The sequence below is a fragment of the Bombus bifarius genome, unplaced genomic scaffold, assembly GCF_011952205.1.
Source record: "Bombus bifarius isolate JDL3187 unplaced genomic scaffold, Bbif_JDL3187 scf7180000009201, whole genome shotgun sequence".
NCBI classification, from domain to species: domain Eukaryota; kingdom Metazoa; phylum Arthropoda; class Insecta; order Hymenoptera; family Apidae; genus Bombus; species Bombus bifarius.
This window is the reverse complement of record NW_022884966.1, coordinates 1,122,990-1,140,001: the sequence shown is the minus strand read 5'-3', so window position 1 is coordinate 1,140,001 and position 17,012 is coordinate 1,122,990. Positions and strand designations below refer to the sequence as shown.

The 17,012-nt window shown below is 35.0% G+C and overlaps 1 protein-coding gene across 2 annotated transcripts in view; it reads right to left on the bottom strand.

Annotated features, from left to right (window-relative positions):
• Positions 1 to 17,012, bottom strand: part of LOC117214556 (brain tumor protein) — a 99,925-nt gene that overhangs the window by 82,041 nt on the left and 872 nt on the right. The window contains exon 1 of one of the 2 annotated variants that reach the window (XM_033460744.1): positions 1,000 to 1,809. The exons of the other annotated variant lie outside the window; for it this stretch is intronic. The gene's annotated coding sequence lies outside the window, so the exon portion shown is untranslated. Of the gene's footprint in view, positions 1 to 999; positions 1,810 to 17,012 lie in introns of those variants that run through there. 2 annotated transcript variants of the gene reach the window in all.

The following is a 17,012-nucleotide window of genomic DNA, read 5'->3' as shown; positions in this document are numbered from 1 at the left end:
CGTCAGATTTTACGAAAAATAAATGAATAATTTATGAATAATTTCGGCCATTCTTGAACCACTCGGTTTTATCAAATTACATTTCTTAGATTCAGTAGGAGGTACCATTTGCAATAACGAAAGAATTCAGAGTGCTACGATCTTCCCAAGTATTTATGTCGTAACTAAAAATACGTGAAATGTTTGAAATACATGTGATTTCGTAATTGGCACATAAGATAACGGAAAAAATAATAAACAGAATTTTTTCTGCCGAATAGTAAATAACGTAAATTACGATTTGTCTCGATGATCCTACCGTAGCAAGGTTATTCTCGAATATTCCTAATCTTTGCTTCTCTCTCGCTTTAATGGAAACAAATCAACAAACACTTAACGAGAACGCCACAGGATATCAAAGTGCGCAGAAAAGAAATAACGGTTTACAAGGTAATCCGCTCAAAATATTTTCCGGGTTTTTCGTTTGACACAGTTACGGTCGTCGTACTATTGTATACACAGTAGCTTGGGAAAATATTCGAACAGTCCTCTAGAAACTTATTTATATAAATATCGTACAAAATTTTAAAACCTAACAAGACACGACTATCTTGATGATATTATTCAATTTTGAAAGCAGGTTACATTTGAAGCAATTTCAAACTATATATAAAAATTACGAGACATTTATTTAAAGAATACGCTTTACAAAAGATCACCGAAGCATTTGATTTATTCCGTAAGATTTATTCGCTGTATCGTTAATTGTATTTTTCAAATTACTATTCATGCTGTATACTAATTTTTCCACTAAGAATATGGTTGCATAAACGTCTCGTAAAGTCTATGTACACCTTTGGATTGCATTGGAACGTTGCTACGATAATCACGATGGTCGTGTTCTATCATAATAGCAAGGAGATTTGAAAAATATATTCAGAAAAAAGACTCTGTGTGGAGCGTTCGAATACTTTCGCAAATGTTTACATTTTACTAGTCCAATAAAAGATACGTACTCACCGTAAATACGAGGATAATCCGTACGTAGTCGAACGGAAGAATGCTGTTTTGCGATCAAAGAATCCTTCGACTCAAGCATGCACCGTGTACTCGTGGCACATGTCACACAAAAACGTATCAAGGAGGAAAAATAAAGGCGAACGAAGAGCCGGCGTACTATAATCGAGGAAAGATGGATCTCGCAGTCACTTTCGTCTTTATTCAGCTATTCTGTTCCACCATTTAGCACGCGCATCAAGATCGGTTTCTCGACACGTACGCGTAACGATTAATCGCGGATAATTGCGCGCCTACCCTTACACAACGGTCGTTAGGTTAGGTTAACTACGCACGCACAAAACTGCCAACGGAAAATCCAATTTCTGTCCGTCGCTGTTCGAGATTGTCGTTCGACCCACAGGCTTCGGAACGCGAGAACGAAAGCACCTTGAAAAATACACACGCGCGAAGAACGCCGTATTTGTTTAGCACTTAGGTCGAGTTTCGGCGTTGATTTCGAGCGAAACGATACGCGAGAACGACTTTGCAACGTACACAAAACCGAGCCGATTTCGGTAAAAAAGATTTTGATAGGAACAGGAAATTTCCTCCACTTTCTCCACTTAAAAGCGAAATCGTCGCCAACTAACTTCCGGTAGGGCGAGCACGGTATTATTTCGCTGTTTGCCTGTTTCCTTTGTTTTCACCGGCAAGCCGGTGCACCGATGCACGCTTTTTCTTTCGATGCTCGTAGAACTCTGGTTCTTCCGTTCTTCGTTCCTCACGGCTCGGCCGCTGCTGCGTGACTGACCGTTTGCTGCCTTTACTAGACACACCGCACGAGGCGCGCCGAAGGCAAACGAAGGGGGACCGACGGTTCGTCGATCGGAAACGACCCTCGGGTTGAGGGAGCCTTCCTTTGTTCAGGCGAGACCATGCAGCATGGCTCGCAACGTACTTTCTCTCTTTCTCTCCCTTTTTTCCCTTCCCCTTTCCCTCTCGCTCGACTCTTCCTCTCTATTTTTCACCTTCCTTTTCCACTTTTATTTCTTTCTCTTCCTTCTATGCACCACGGTTCTTTCTTATGTTCCCCGCTCGCTACGATTCCTATCTCACCTCTTTATTTTTCTTTTTTCTTTCTCTTTCTCTCTCACTCTCTCTCCCTCCCTCTCTCTCTCTCTCTCTCTCTCGCACAATTCTCGCGCTTCACAGCCTGCAATGCGAACGATCACACGGTCTGTTAGTAACTGAAACGACAGCGACGGTCACACACGGCGTCCCGACGTTGGTAACGATGGCGATGGCGGAGGCGGAGGTGATGGCGTCGGTGGTGGTAGCGTCGGTGGTGGTAGCGTCGGTGGTGGTAGCGTCGGTGGAGGTAGCATCGGTGGTGGTAGCGACGGTGGTGGTGGTGATGACGATAGTGTTGGTGGTGGTAGTGGAGTGGTGGGGTTGATGGTGATGGTGGTGGTGGAGGTTGGCGGAGGTTGATGGTGGTGGAGGTGGTGGTGGTGGTGGTGGTGGTGGAGGTCGTGGTGGTAGTGGTGGCGGTGGCGTCGGCGGCGTCGGCGGCGTCGGCGGCGTCTCTCTTCGACAAAGCAGACTTGGAGGTGGAGGGGGTGACAAATACAACCACTACTACCACTCGTTCCTACCCCCCTTGTATTACCTTTCGGGATGCCGAGCGGCATTTTGCACAGTTTGCACAGACTGGGGATGTTCGATTCGCTTAAAAAAAGTCGATTCTCGATCGATTCTGAGCTCCACCGTGAGAACCGAAGAACGACGAATAGATTTAAAAATCGTAAATACATATGTATATATGTATAATTTTTTATGATTTCTAGATTGATTTCTAGGGTGCCCTCAGACAATCAATAATATCGTTAAGAATCGATATTGTTAAAAATCATAAATATGTATATATGTATAATTTTATATGACTGTTAGAGATTGATTCTTAGGCTCAGACAATCGATAATACCGTCAATATTTCAAGCTTCTCAATCTTTCATGGATATATATCGTTATTTTGCATCTTACACCAAAGTCATAGATGTGTAACTTTACAGATTTAAATCCCTATCCTTTTAGATTCTATAAATGCTAAACTCCAGACAAGCTTGGAGTATTATCATTATTGCTATTATCTGTTAAATGCAGATTCAATCGTTTCGGAATATAATTGGGAATAGAAAAAGATATTCGTATCGATTCTTAATCGCAAACTGGAAATTTGCATGTTCGTACGTTTTGGCACAAGAAGAATTACCGCATTGCTACGGTGAAAAATCTTCCTTCGTAATAAAAAAAGTCGATTCGCTGAAAAACCGACAGTAAAGAATCGATTCCGATTCTTTAACCGAAAGAATTGATTTTTTGAAGAATCGAGTCAGAATCGAACATACCTAACTGTACATCGATATTCTCCTCGCGCGTTTCACCGTGCCATCAACTCGCGGTCATCAAGGCGGGTGCGCGAATCCGATGGAATATCAGTTGAAAGATATTCGTCGCGTACTTAGTTTAAGTGTCATTAACTTCCATAGGATTTAAGGAATGCCTGTCATTTCATTTATAGCTATTCATAATCATACATACTTGGGATTGTGTACTTGTGAAATTAGCGGGTACATCGTAATTTCGAAGCCTCCGTGTCTACTATTTGAGTTATATTGAATCAGCGTAATACAAATATCGTAGAATTAATCAAAATGAGTTCCGTAAAATCTCATGAATTTCGGACAGTAATTATGTACATAGAGATTGTGATCTAATAAATATGCGGAAGAATATAAAAGCAGATCAACAGTTTTTATATCTTTGCTTTAAAGGAGTGGTGGGATCGAATTTATTGTCCAAAAAATCTTCAGAATTCATTGACACGCGTGAGATAGCTAAACAGCAATGGAATTATAAATATTTTTCAAACAGAATATTTTTAAATATAGCAAACACTGATAATATTTAAAAATTGGTCTTTAGCAATTAATAAAATCTAATATCAGATTTCTGCCAAGGGAACAATTTCTTCGTTATTTTACTGATACCCGCAAATATGTAATTGAGAATGTACGAGCTTATGACAAGCTGAGTTTACTTAGCGAGTATGGAATTAGTCAATTCACAACTTTTTATTTGCTAAACGTATTACGTGTTTGCTTTCATTTGGAGAATATGCCAAAATCGCGAAAGACGCTATCGATTTTTTTAACAATAATTTTATGAGACGATTGTTCGTGTTTTTTAAAAGCAACACCTAATATGTACAGAATAAAGCAGGAACAAGGTGACTATTTATCAAAAAGCTATTAAAATATGAAAACATTTCAATGAGAAAAATAAGTACTACGATATTAGTATGGTTTTTAACATCGTAAATAATCTAACAAAGATAGTACGATACAATTCAATGCATTTTCAAGTAATAAATACAAGTAGGTGCTGCCGGCACCTATAGATCATGTGGAAGTTTAAAGGTGAAGTATAGAAACGATATCGTGAAATAGTATCCAATTATCAGAACAGAGCTTATCTATACCATAACCTATGATGCGACATATGCAGTCTTTCACAGATCGATAACTCCCTGTTGTCTCGCAATCTATCGGTTGCGATAATCTGACAATGAGATGCGTTATTTGTTTGTTAAGATTTCCTTCGCTTCGCTAACGCTTGTTTGCGTAACAAAACGCAATATATTTTATATGATTATCAAATGTTTTTCAGTTATAGATAATAAAATTGCGCATGTGTACGAAATATTTGTAAGATTAACCTAAAAGGTCTGCTGTAATAAAAATCTCCTTTATATTACTATGTACACGATTATTTAATTTAATTTAATTTAACTTTGTTCAATTATTTTTATTTAGTATCCCAACTATTGATATATCCCAAGTATTGATATTATTTTATTCCTAAATATACGATAGCACGTTATTCCTAATAAATAACATAACAATCGATATAACAACATATCGATGAATATATAACAATCCCTAACTTTACTTCCCAACACATAAGATTTATACGAGACTCGAGCGACGAAAACCTCATTTATCGTCGTATTATTCCTATCGATCAGTGTTTCGCATCCTTCATCATCGCGTATTTTCTCGCGATATCTGTACGTACTGTCTACCTTCTTCATTTTACTCTAGTTTTACAACTGTGACGTAGCTAAACGAAAAGTAGTTACCACGACCAACAGTTTTATTTCTCCATACGAATCGTCGTTGTACGTTTATTCCAGTTTGCACCACTTTCTCTTTACGAGGATTTTCAATATTTCAAACTTTTATAGTTTCTTACTCGACAATGGCGTATTTCCAAGTTTCTTCAAACCAATTAAAGCTATAACCCATTGTCGAAGTTTCTCCCTTAACTCGTCGGTTGCGAAACGGCGAAAAATCAACCAAATTTTTAAAGCTGACGAAAGAAATACGATAGCATTTAACCACAAGGGAGCAACAAGGCGCGCCTGCTTTGGAAGCGAGAGACGTTACGTGCAACGACCATAACCTATGTATTTTCTCTGCTTTATGGTTATGTTCCGTTTCGTTCCATTCCGTTCCCAGCAAATGAATACAAAGACCAGAGGTTCTCAGTTTGTACATGGAAAAAGACGAGAAATTCCAACAAGTAACGAGTTGAATCTCTACTAAAAAAAGTGTATCAGATTAACTGGATTAATTTCGTGGTAAAAGTATGTGACGTACCCGTTATACGTCTGCGTAAAGATCTACACAGTGATCATTCATTCACCAAAGTATTCGAAGGATATTCAAAATAGAGTATCTATTGTAACATTTAGTTGCTCAGGTACTTCTCTGTTTACTTTCTGTTTCTTTAATTGTTTCAATTTATAGAAATATCATTTAGCATACATATGCGCGGTTTAGTAATTATAACGATTATGATAGTAAGCTTTGAAAATTTATATATGTACAACAAACATATACTTAGCGAAAAATTAGTATACAGCGTGAAGAGTGATCTTGAATATACAATTGGTGCTAAAAATGACCTCGCTACGTATTGTGGGTTACTAATACAGCGAATAATTGATTGTTCAAATACTCTGATGAACTTTCGCGAAGTATGTGCTTCTAACAAATATCTTGTACTTTTATGCACATTTTCAGATCCCACAAAGGATATATCTTAACAAACACGAAGATGGTACCCCATTGGGGGTAGCCACCCACATGATAATCAAACAGATAAAAAATTCTACCAAATGTCCAAATTGGACAAATTGTGAATGTGAAATTTTAAATAAAAAAAAAATAATAATAATAAAAAAAAAATTTTCAGATCTGTTTCAAATTTTACACGTACGATCAGAATGTCTCGTTACGATGTTAGTATTTCAAAATATTCTATATTTATTTTATATTTATATTTACATACATGTAATATATCTACATATATGTACGTGCAAATAATTTTTCACTAATCACACGATTTACATCGATGCAAAATTTGAAACCGTTTGTGGAAAATATTATAATGTAACTGCGTTTTTTCGACGCGACCACATGTTTCCTCTACTGGAGTGGCCTGATAAGAAAACTGAATGACGTAAATATTCGTTATCAGATAGTTAGAAGCGAGTAAGGGCATATTCTCAAAACTTGTTACATTCAATCTGCAATTTAAATAACTGTATCTGCGCAAAGTCAATCTAGTCTGTAACGATACGTTTGAAGATCTCTTGTTCCTTAAGAATTTCGTGTATCGCGCGGGAAGTACTTCAGCTGTACACAGGTACAAGGTACCTATACGTATATTATTGCTCAAAAAATTTCTGTTCTTTATTATTCAAACAATAAATAATTCAAACTTTTCCATTACGAGTAGAATTTCCGTATAATAAGGTACTTTTATCGAAGCTGTAGGAACTTTCCCAAATTACCAAAACGATAAAATATTGTATTAATTGAATTTTATTAAGATATACTGCTCTTTATTATATCGTAAAGGTGGAGCATGAAACATTGATGAAAATATAATAGATAATATAAATCACAGCATGTTAGTGAAATTGCAAATTCTAATTAGAAACGGAATATATAATTCGAATGTTTTTGAGATAGAATAATTCGTACCTTACTGTGTATTTTATAAATTATGCAAGTAGCTGTAAAGTCATTAGTCAGATTTTACTGACGATAAGTTAACTTTTATTTCCATTTACTATTATTATACCCAGAAATTTCTATTAAATTAAACGCATCTTTTCCTTATTGTTACGGTTAAATAGCCAATAAATATTAATATCCATTTATTCATTCACCTCTCAATTAAATTAAACAGTAGAATTATTAGCGAATGTCTCGTAACCAATAATCGCTTTTGACTTATTATCATTTCGTTACTACCGATATTGTATCAGGTTGTTCTACATATTTCCTCACTTTTTTAAATCAAAGGTCTCATGAAATTACACAAAAAAATTATTCGATTAATATAAATATTCTTCCACGTTTTCTACCGCCCTTTTCCAATTAGAAACCAACTTTTCTATCCCCAATTTATAGCAGTTTGGTGATATGCAATTTGGTCGACGTTTTCCTATCAAAATCCATTTTTCGCCTATTTGTATCGGTGAAAATACTTGGTTTCCCATAATTATACGACGACTCGAAACATACGTGTCAGGAAACAGCTGATTCTTCGGAAAAGCAGCAGCTGCAGTCGCATACGCATGTTTGCCGAGCAAAGTCAACTCTGTCTTTTTTTTACAAGATACTGACTATAATTTTACGTTAATACAGAGCCCGTTATACAGCTCCGTATAACATGTGCAAGCGGGCATGAGACGATTCCCCGTGAAACCATACGAGGAAGATATAGGACACACGTTTTTCGTACGGCGCTCTGTCTTCGACAGGTATATTTGAACTTGGTTAATTACCGCATTAGTATAAGTATTAGTATATCATTAAAATAAGTCAGTTTCAAAATCGTGGGACCAAAAACGAGCGAGAAATCCTCTCAATCTCGGGCTACTCTTTGAAAGATAACGTAAAGTATCGAGTACGTACTTAATCTGTGGAAGATAGGTACTCGATAATCGAAAAGACGACTCACTGATCCTTCGCTTAGTTCCTTTATCGATGATAATCCTCCCGTCGATAGGTTTTCTCGTCGATCGAGGCGTCTGGTTGGAATCGAGTGTAATCATGTTGGCGTGTGCCACACCGGAAAACAGCTGACTTGTATTTTTTCGTTAGGGAAGCAGCTGGCCTCCCAGCCCATGGGCCAAGAGTCGTCTGCGTTCCTTATACTGGGTGTTCTTTCGATTAACGATTCCAAGCACACATTTCACGTACGAGTTAAATTTGAAATGATCTCGTAACAAACGATTATGCAAACTAGAACAAATAGAATTAAATAGTACGAATGTTTGTTATACGAATTGATATCTTTGCGACACAGTCAGGAAAGAAATAGAAGAAGAGCAAACTTCACTTTATTTATATGACAATTGTGTAATCAGTTATGCGCCTCAAAGAGAGAATTAAATGATAAGAATGTTTATTTCAAGAACCGATATCCTTACACGCAGCTGCAGAAAATAGAAGAAGAAGAAGAAATTTCACTTTATTTATACGACAATTATGCAATTTAAAGCTTATTTACGTACAGCTGAGGAAAATAGAACTTCGTTTTATTTATATGAATTGAATGCAACGTCTATTTGATAATTTTAATCAGTGAAAATCGATAGAAGTCACGATCACCCAGCGTAGGAATTAGGCTACGCAAACGATAATATCGGTAAACGAATCCGTTAATAAAGCTAATCCTGAGTTTCTAGTTGCACAATGTGAAGCGCTGTAACGAGGGTGCACGCACCGTTATAAGCTTGCCGTCTAATTTTAACATCCAGGTTACATATTATTCCCATAGCGAGAAGTTCAGAACGTTGCACGCATAGAAACGAGAGAAAGAAGCAATAGAAATGCCATTCAGCTAGCCGATAATTACGTAACTTTCACTTTCAATCGTTACTTCTACGCCTTCCACTTCCCTCTCATTTATTTTATACTTTGCATTTATTTAAATACCGAGAAAAGATGTCGAGGAATTCCATCGGTTCTTTAAATTTATTCCTATTGAGATTGAGGCAAAAATATAGGAAAGGAGAACGTTAAAAAATGGCCACTTTTAAAGGCCTGCTTGCCATCGAAAAATTCTTGAAGGACATTTAAGAGCATCTCAAGAAAGTTGAAAAGAATGAACGCAGAGATGAAAAAGTGGTAGCGCCTCGATCTACCCATGCGTTACGCTTGATCGTGTTCTTCAAATGCTGATCCATCGACGAAATAATTGTTCAGTAAATAGTCAATAATCGAAACAATAATTGTCGCTATATGCGAACAGGGACCAACGACACGTTCACCAGCTTACAACCCTATGCAAATGTTATAATGGCTTCCAATTCGGTTTTGCTCTTGTCGATTAATACGTTAACAAAATATTTGAAATTATTCGAGTGCCTAGAATACAATTCCGTTTTAATAAAGAACCGTTATCAGATTGTATTTCGACTTGGTATTTTTGCTGCTCAGTGGAATCGGACGCTATTGCAATTTGAGATTCAAAGTCGTCCCTTTGCGCAGTCAACGGTTGCAACGAAGAAAAAGTCTTATCTGCTTACGTCTTCGAGCTAATAATATCTCTGATTACTCTGATCCTCTTCGCACTTCATAATTACTTCAAACGCGACTATCTTACGTTAATTCTGTTTCTAGACTTAGTGCAGTTTGTTCGTTATGACACACGGCACATACATATGCATAGGAACTCGGCCAACCATACGTTGGCCATCATTCTCACCTAGCGATAATCTGGTTGTAGCTCAGATCTGCTGGATTTCAAACTTCGATCGATTTATCAGCAGAATCTGAAAAATTACAATAGTACGTCGATACAGTCGAAAGAATGAATGAATAAAGGACGAACGAAGATCAACTGGAACGCGTGGGTAAATTTCACTGCCGCTACATTTTTTAAATTATATAGAGTACTATAATGGTTACATGGTATGCAACGTTTTATACAATCACAAAAGGTAAAGTTCACAAAAGGTAAAACAGGAGTTAAATATGAGAAATTTAAATATCGCAGATGTTTAAATATTAAAGAACGCACGGCTCAGTTCGATCTTCACGAGAAAGTTTCGGATTGCACACTCCACGTTTTATTCCACCGAAAGAGCGAAGCAGTTTTAACGAAACTTGTATTTAATACTTTACCGATAGCATTATATTTAATTTATTAATGAAATATACTTTTGTTTATAATTCTTTAAAACAGAAAGATATACATAAACGGTAGATGTGGATGTAAAACTCACAGTAAGATATTACCAACAAACTGGCGAACGATCGTCTATTTTCTCTTAAGCTAGTTACTGTATCTCAATAAGACTCGTTAGTCATTATCTATCATCATCGGAAAATCAATTAATTCAATTTGTCTTTTTATATCCTACGTTCTATGTATATAATCTCTAAAACAAATTTTGTAGGTAATCAGTGATCGAATCGTTATGATTTACTCAGGTAGAAGATCGGCTCGTTAAATTCTTGAGGCGATTAAACGCATCCTCCCTATGCAATCCGCTATACTTGTAAATCCACTGCTAATAATCTTCGTATAACATAGCAACCGTACAGCTAACCGCACAATTATATTTTTTAACGTTCACGGTATTGCTTCGGTAATATGCGTGAAATGTTAATTTTGTAAGTCTTGTTTTTAAACATTTATTAACGCGATCTCCTATTCATTTTTAGACCTCTTGACAAAAGTTAAAAGATATCGTGAAAAATGTAAAATTGATAAATATCGTGAAAACTGAAACCTGAAAAATATAAACTACATTAAAATTATAAACTAAAATACAAAAATATAGACAATATAAACATTGAAAAATACTATAAAAAGTAATATTTCAAAAGGATCGCACAAGCAAAGCAGTAAATTCCTCACGCAACAACACCCATTACAAAACAGCTAAGCAGAGAGTAAATAGAGAACAGTATATAGAAATGAACCTTCCAATTAAATTCAAAAGAGAAGCCAAAGCACAAACGAGGCTGGCAGGAAGGAAACAATGGCAAATCAGCGGAATAAATGAAGTATCACAGTATGTAAATGAAAAAGAACTAGGTCAAAATGTAAGAGGAAAAGCTAGAATCAATGGAGCACACCCTAAGAAAGTGACCAGTGTATAATGAACTTAAATGAGAAATCTAGACAAATAAAAACAGCAGGCTAATTAATTATAATTATGAAAGCGAACACCGAAGAGGTTGTAAAAAGACAGCACTACTTCGTATACGGTGCAATGAGAATTAGAGCAATTTGCCTGGTGCACTATGATAGCGTACCTTCGCTTCGCACAATGTGATATTAATTGCTAGTAATGAGACTAGAAATGAGACTCAGAGGGATAGCACCAATCAACACTATATCAAGGAAAAACTGTTAATTATATATGTACTCACACATTTTTGTAATATCGTTACTTTAATTGATACTTATATGTGTAATACTTGCTTATTACCTACGCTCGTAACAGGCAAAAACCCAACACAAGAACAGTAATAATAAACAACAGAGAAAAATAGTTTCACGATATTATTTTATGTAATAATATTTTATGTAATATAAATAGATTCTAAACAACAAAATAATCTTAAAGAATATTCAGGACGAAGATATGTCTATAAATATAGAATCACTAATAAAAATAGTAGATTGTTTACATTTTTACGATCGTCTAAACAGCGACGATAGGATCGTCGAAGATATAAAACATTTCAATGTAGAAAGCTTTTGACATGAATGGTATCGAAACCGAATTTGCTGAATAATACCAACCTACAAAGACTAAGGAATATTTCAAATAGTATTAATTATACCACTATAACATTAATTACGCAATATCTCATAAGACGTAACATTCTGAAACAAGAAGCAGAAATAAAATATACCCAATGCAAAGAAATATATATATTGCGTATATATTCTTTGCATTGGGTACATTTTGCTATATATATATATTATACTATATTATTATCATATATATAAAATACATAATAGAGTATAATATAATATAACATAATATGGTATAGTATATATAATATATATCAGATCATATACTATATAAAAGGAGTCATAAAAGAATCAAATTATAATTACCCACGAAAAGAGACAGGTCTATCGCATGGTGAGAGTGAGAGTGTTCGCGTTGCTTTGACGATTTTTCTTGCGGTGAAAACAAACCAAGGTTACAACGCTTTGTTGCGTTGTCCGTGAGCTCCAATTTCTTGTGTAATTCGTTCTGTCGAATAACCATTATAGACAAGCTTTGCGTAATTTCAACGATCATCGAATGACCCTGAATTTTGCGTTTTCTCTTTAACCTTCTTTTTATTTTCGTCAGTCTTTTTTCGTTGGTCTGTGCAGTGGCTCGCGAAAGTATTCCAACATTGTTACAAATTTTTTATGCACCTATCATACAGAACATTTAAAAATCTCATTAGTACTGTAACGGGACACGACTATCCTGATTATATTGGTACAATTGAAAACGCATCTGAAAATATATATAAAGGAGCTAGAACACACTTGTTGGATACATATACTTTGCACAGATTAACAAAGTATAGTCGAACCACGATTATCTCAACTTCTGTTGTCCAAATTCTCCATTATGCGATTGGTTTTCGCACGTGAAAGATGCAATCCTCCATGATAATTTTGATCGACGATCAACGATACTACTGGCGAAAAGACGACGCAACTTTACAAGCAATGATATTTAAAAGATTGCTGTTACGTGGTGCCATATGCTTGGCTGGTACTGAATGTGTAGTACTAAAAAGGGCTTGGTAAAAACTAGCGAGTTACACCGAAGACACGATACAGAAAGAAGTGGAAGATAATACGACGACAGATGCAGAAGAAACTCTTTCTGCATCGCACGCAATACCAAGAACGGTGATTGTGATAACGCCGGCATGATAGAATGGTTTCAATGTGATGAAACTTCGTCGATTGACCATGGTACTAATGTTCTTGTGTGCTTCGAATAACGAACTGGAACATCGATATAATGGCAATGATGATATTCCTCGACATTTTGAAGTATTCGAGGCTTCAGAAATAGAGTTAAGATGGTAGAAGGAACGAAAGAAATGTAATTAAATCATACCGAATTAAAACTGTTAAACAAGTTGTACGATTTAGCAGCTAGAAAGATTTGCGATCCATAGATCTTTAATGAAATCACATTTAATTTCATTATTGTTGTCAGTAATAACTCCGATTTATTAATATTGCTATTAATATAGCAATATTATAAATTATATATAAATATAAATTATTATATTTTTTTTTCGAAATTTTGTAGCTACGAAAGAGAATTCCAAAGATTTCCTCCATATTTTTCTGGTCGCTGTTTCCTCCAACTGTATTTTACGATTTTATGAAACGTAACAAAAATTGATGTATTATTGACGTTATAAGAAACCATTTCCTGGTCTTTAAGAAGTTAACCAAAGATATTAACTCTTATACCGTAATTAAAATTGATTATAATTTAAAATTTGTCTTATCGCCTTGTTTTACGCTTATGATATTTAATTCGAGTACTTTCCCGAGCCAGTGCATATACACGATTTGAGGTGCATAAACAATATTGAGCATAATTCTTTATACAGGATGCTGGAAGTTATATAGAAACGGGGGCGAAACAGTTTCTTGCGAGACAAGATGAAAAAAACATGGAATAAGATTTTCTTGTGGAAAATTCAGTTTTCGAGAAAATTGAGTTTAAAAGTCCGCTGCATGCATATGCAATATGCATATACGACTAAAATATAGCAAGATACCGTTTATTAAGGGACATACAATGGCCATCGTGTTTATACACAATATTACACGACTTTGTTTAGTGTCTTATTTACATGTTTAGTCTCGCTACCAGCTCATGTAAATAAGATAAACCACGACAGCGATGTACACGCGAACAGGCAGTATCTCAATACATGCAGACGAATGCACCAAAATGAACTACCTATCCACAATTTGGCGTATTTGCCATAGCTAAGAAACTATTAGAAATTACAAATTGTAATTTACAGTAAACTTTGATTGAAACGACGAGGATCGACGTTTTTCATTTCGTAAACATTGACGTATTTCCCAAAAATGTGCGGCATATTTGATACAATTTGTTTCACAGCACACCGTCTACGATATGGAAATTCTATTTGCAAGATAGTAATATTAAAACTACAGTTTATAGTAAAGGCATTGAAAGTTTGAACGGATAAAGTTGAGCAGTTCTTCGGATTACGGACATCTTCAAGATATTCCCTTTCTCTGATTACCGCATTTTCATAATTTACGAACTTTACTATACGTGTCTCTAAATTGCCAATGTTCTGCTGCAATAATTCTCTCAGATACAAAAGAGTTAAACGGAAAAAGAACATTTCTCCTTGAAGACATTTTAACTTTTACGAAATGTCGACAGAGAATTTTTACCAATTTCCATCTTGATGCTTTGAAGTAATCGTGTATTTCTTTAAATCTATCTTTTGTAGCTTTAATAGTATCGATAATTCCGATGCGTAATGCATTGCATTGTGAATTCGCGTTCAAAATTAATGCGTAATTAATTACAAGAAATTATCGACAATTAAATTTTAATACACAAGTGGTTTTTACAAATGTTTCTTCCATTATTGGCATAATTTGACGTCAAATTAATTAAGCTAAAAATATGATCTTTCTCTCAAAATCTTTTCTTTATATTTACATAAATACGCGTTTAATGAGATATTGTATACGCGTAATTACTTTCAATGTAGCGACATAATGAGAAAACTCGATATTCGGAAGAAGAGAGTCCATAATCCTCTTTTGAAAGCTTTGTCATTTTTCATTGGAAGCAAAATAATCGTTCTTTTTTTCGATGTCACCATTCTACAGGTTGTTCAGCGAAATGGATGTACATTTTTCAAGTATTTCCGATAGTATAGCCAAAAAGTGTTTCAAACAAAAGTGATGTGTTTTGAACCAACTACAAATTGAAATATTTAAAATCGCCAGAAAAATACTTCTTTCTATAAAAAAATCAAGATCAACTTGACCTTGTTTTAGATGGCATGATGTATTTTTGATTACATAGAATTATAACTGATGTAAGGATGAGTTCAACGACCTCATACTATGATCTTCGTTTCAAAAATTTTAATATCAGTTTAATAACTCAAATCAGTTAGATCAGACGTTTATAATGACGTTTGTGTTGTCAAAAATTTCTACAAATGAAAGAAAATTTTAACTCTGAACGTCTCGAAACACGATTTTGGCAAATACGTCAATATTCCAAACAACTGCTCAACTAGTACAAAATATTAATTGCGCACTCGAAGGTTCACAGAGTTAAAACGTACTAACGAGAATACATGCATAATTAGATGAGCATAGCTTTACATATAGCAGCGAGGATAATAATTTCAATCATTCTGTAATAAAATTTATCTACTAAAACATCTTCTTTATGCGTCCTTGAACTTGTTAACTCGTAACTGTTACCGGAGACATTGTATATAAACGCGATAGCCGTTATTATGTATATATATCGCACGGCAAACTGTATCTTACTTAGTCGTCACTACATAGACGTATTCGACTTTTTCGAAAACTAATCAAAATTTTTGTTACTTTGACTAGCTTCGTCGTTTTCTCTTCGATGACAGGATAAGTTAAAATTTACAAATTTAAATATTTTTGACAAAAGCTATACAAAAGCTTTAAAAAAATTTTTTTTTTTAAATTTTAAAAAATTTTACTAATCAACCGTGCAACAAATTTGTAACAATGACTAAAAATTGCTGAACGAATTATAAAACGATATGATACATAAAACGTATTTTATACATGGATATTTCTTTGAAGTAATGAACCAATAGTAGGGAAATATGTGATTATTTTGACTAGCATTATTGAGAATTTAAAACCAATTTCTCAATTATTTTACGTGTATCCATATACTTTAAATATCTTCAACTAACGCCCAATATTATGTTATATTATATTCTACTTTTAGTTTATTCACAGGGCTGTTTAATTAAATTCGCATCTTTAATTAATTTTCATGTTTCCCCTTTGTGTGATAATTTTAATTTGTTTATACTTGATTTTCACTAGACTGATATAATGCTTATTATATTGAGTTATCATTAAGATGAAGTATATACATTGTACATGTATAATGGATTCTTTTAAATATGACTATCCTCGTGAACATTCCGGTGGAAAAAGCCAGCATGTGGTTATTTTTTATCGAAACAAATTTCACGGCTACAGTAGACTACATAAAAGCACAACAACTGTGTAAGGGAGAACCGAGAGATAGAGCTTCAGAGAATCGAACGTTTTTTGCTTCTGGACATGTACACGAGGCTAAAAGCTGACGAGAATAACGAGAGGAACGTTTATCGCCCTGATCCGTCACCTCCGGCGCACATGCTGAAGAAATTAAAATTTTTTGTCCATTTCCTCGAACGAACGACCAGTCACCATCCACGGCAGACCGTCGTGGGATTCCAACAAAAAGAAAATAAAAACGAGAAAACGAAGAGGCGTCTGACGCCATCGCCGCGCGATGCTTCCAGAATTCATTAATGGAAATTCTACTCACCGGCATCGTTGTCTTCGATCACTACTTCTATCTCGCTCTCTTCCGGTAATAGACGGTAAAACTTTCGAAATTACAGAAAATATGATACGTACCTGCAAATAAAAAGAAATAGAAAATCAGTGGAAAATGCGTTAAAGTTTCTACAATTGTCCAAAGTAAAACGATATGATCGAATATTGACTAAAATTTTCGTAGCTTTCGTATCGATTTAATGTACATTTCGTATTATAGGCTCGTAATATACGGATAAACCATTAGTGAAATCGATAAATCTCGTCTGTCGTAGATTTTCAGT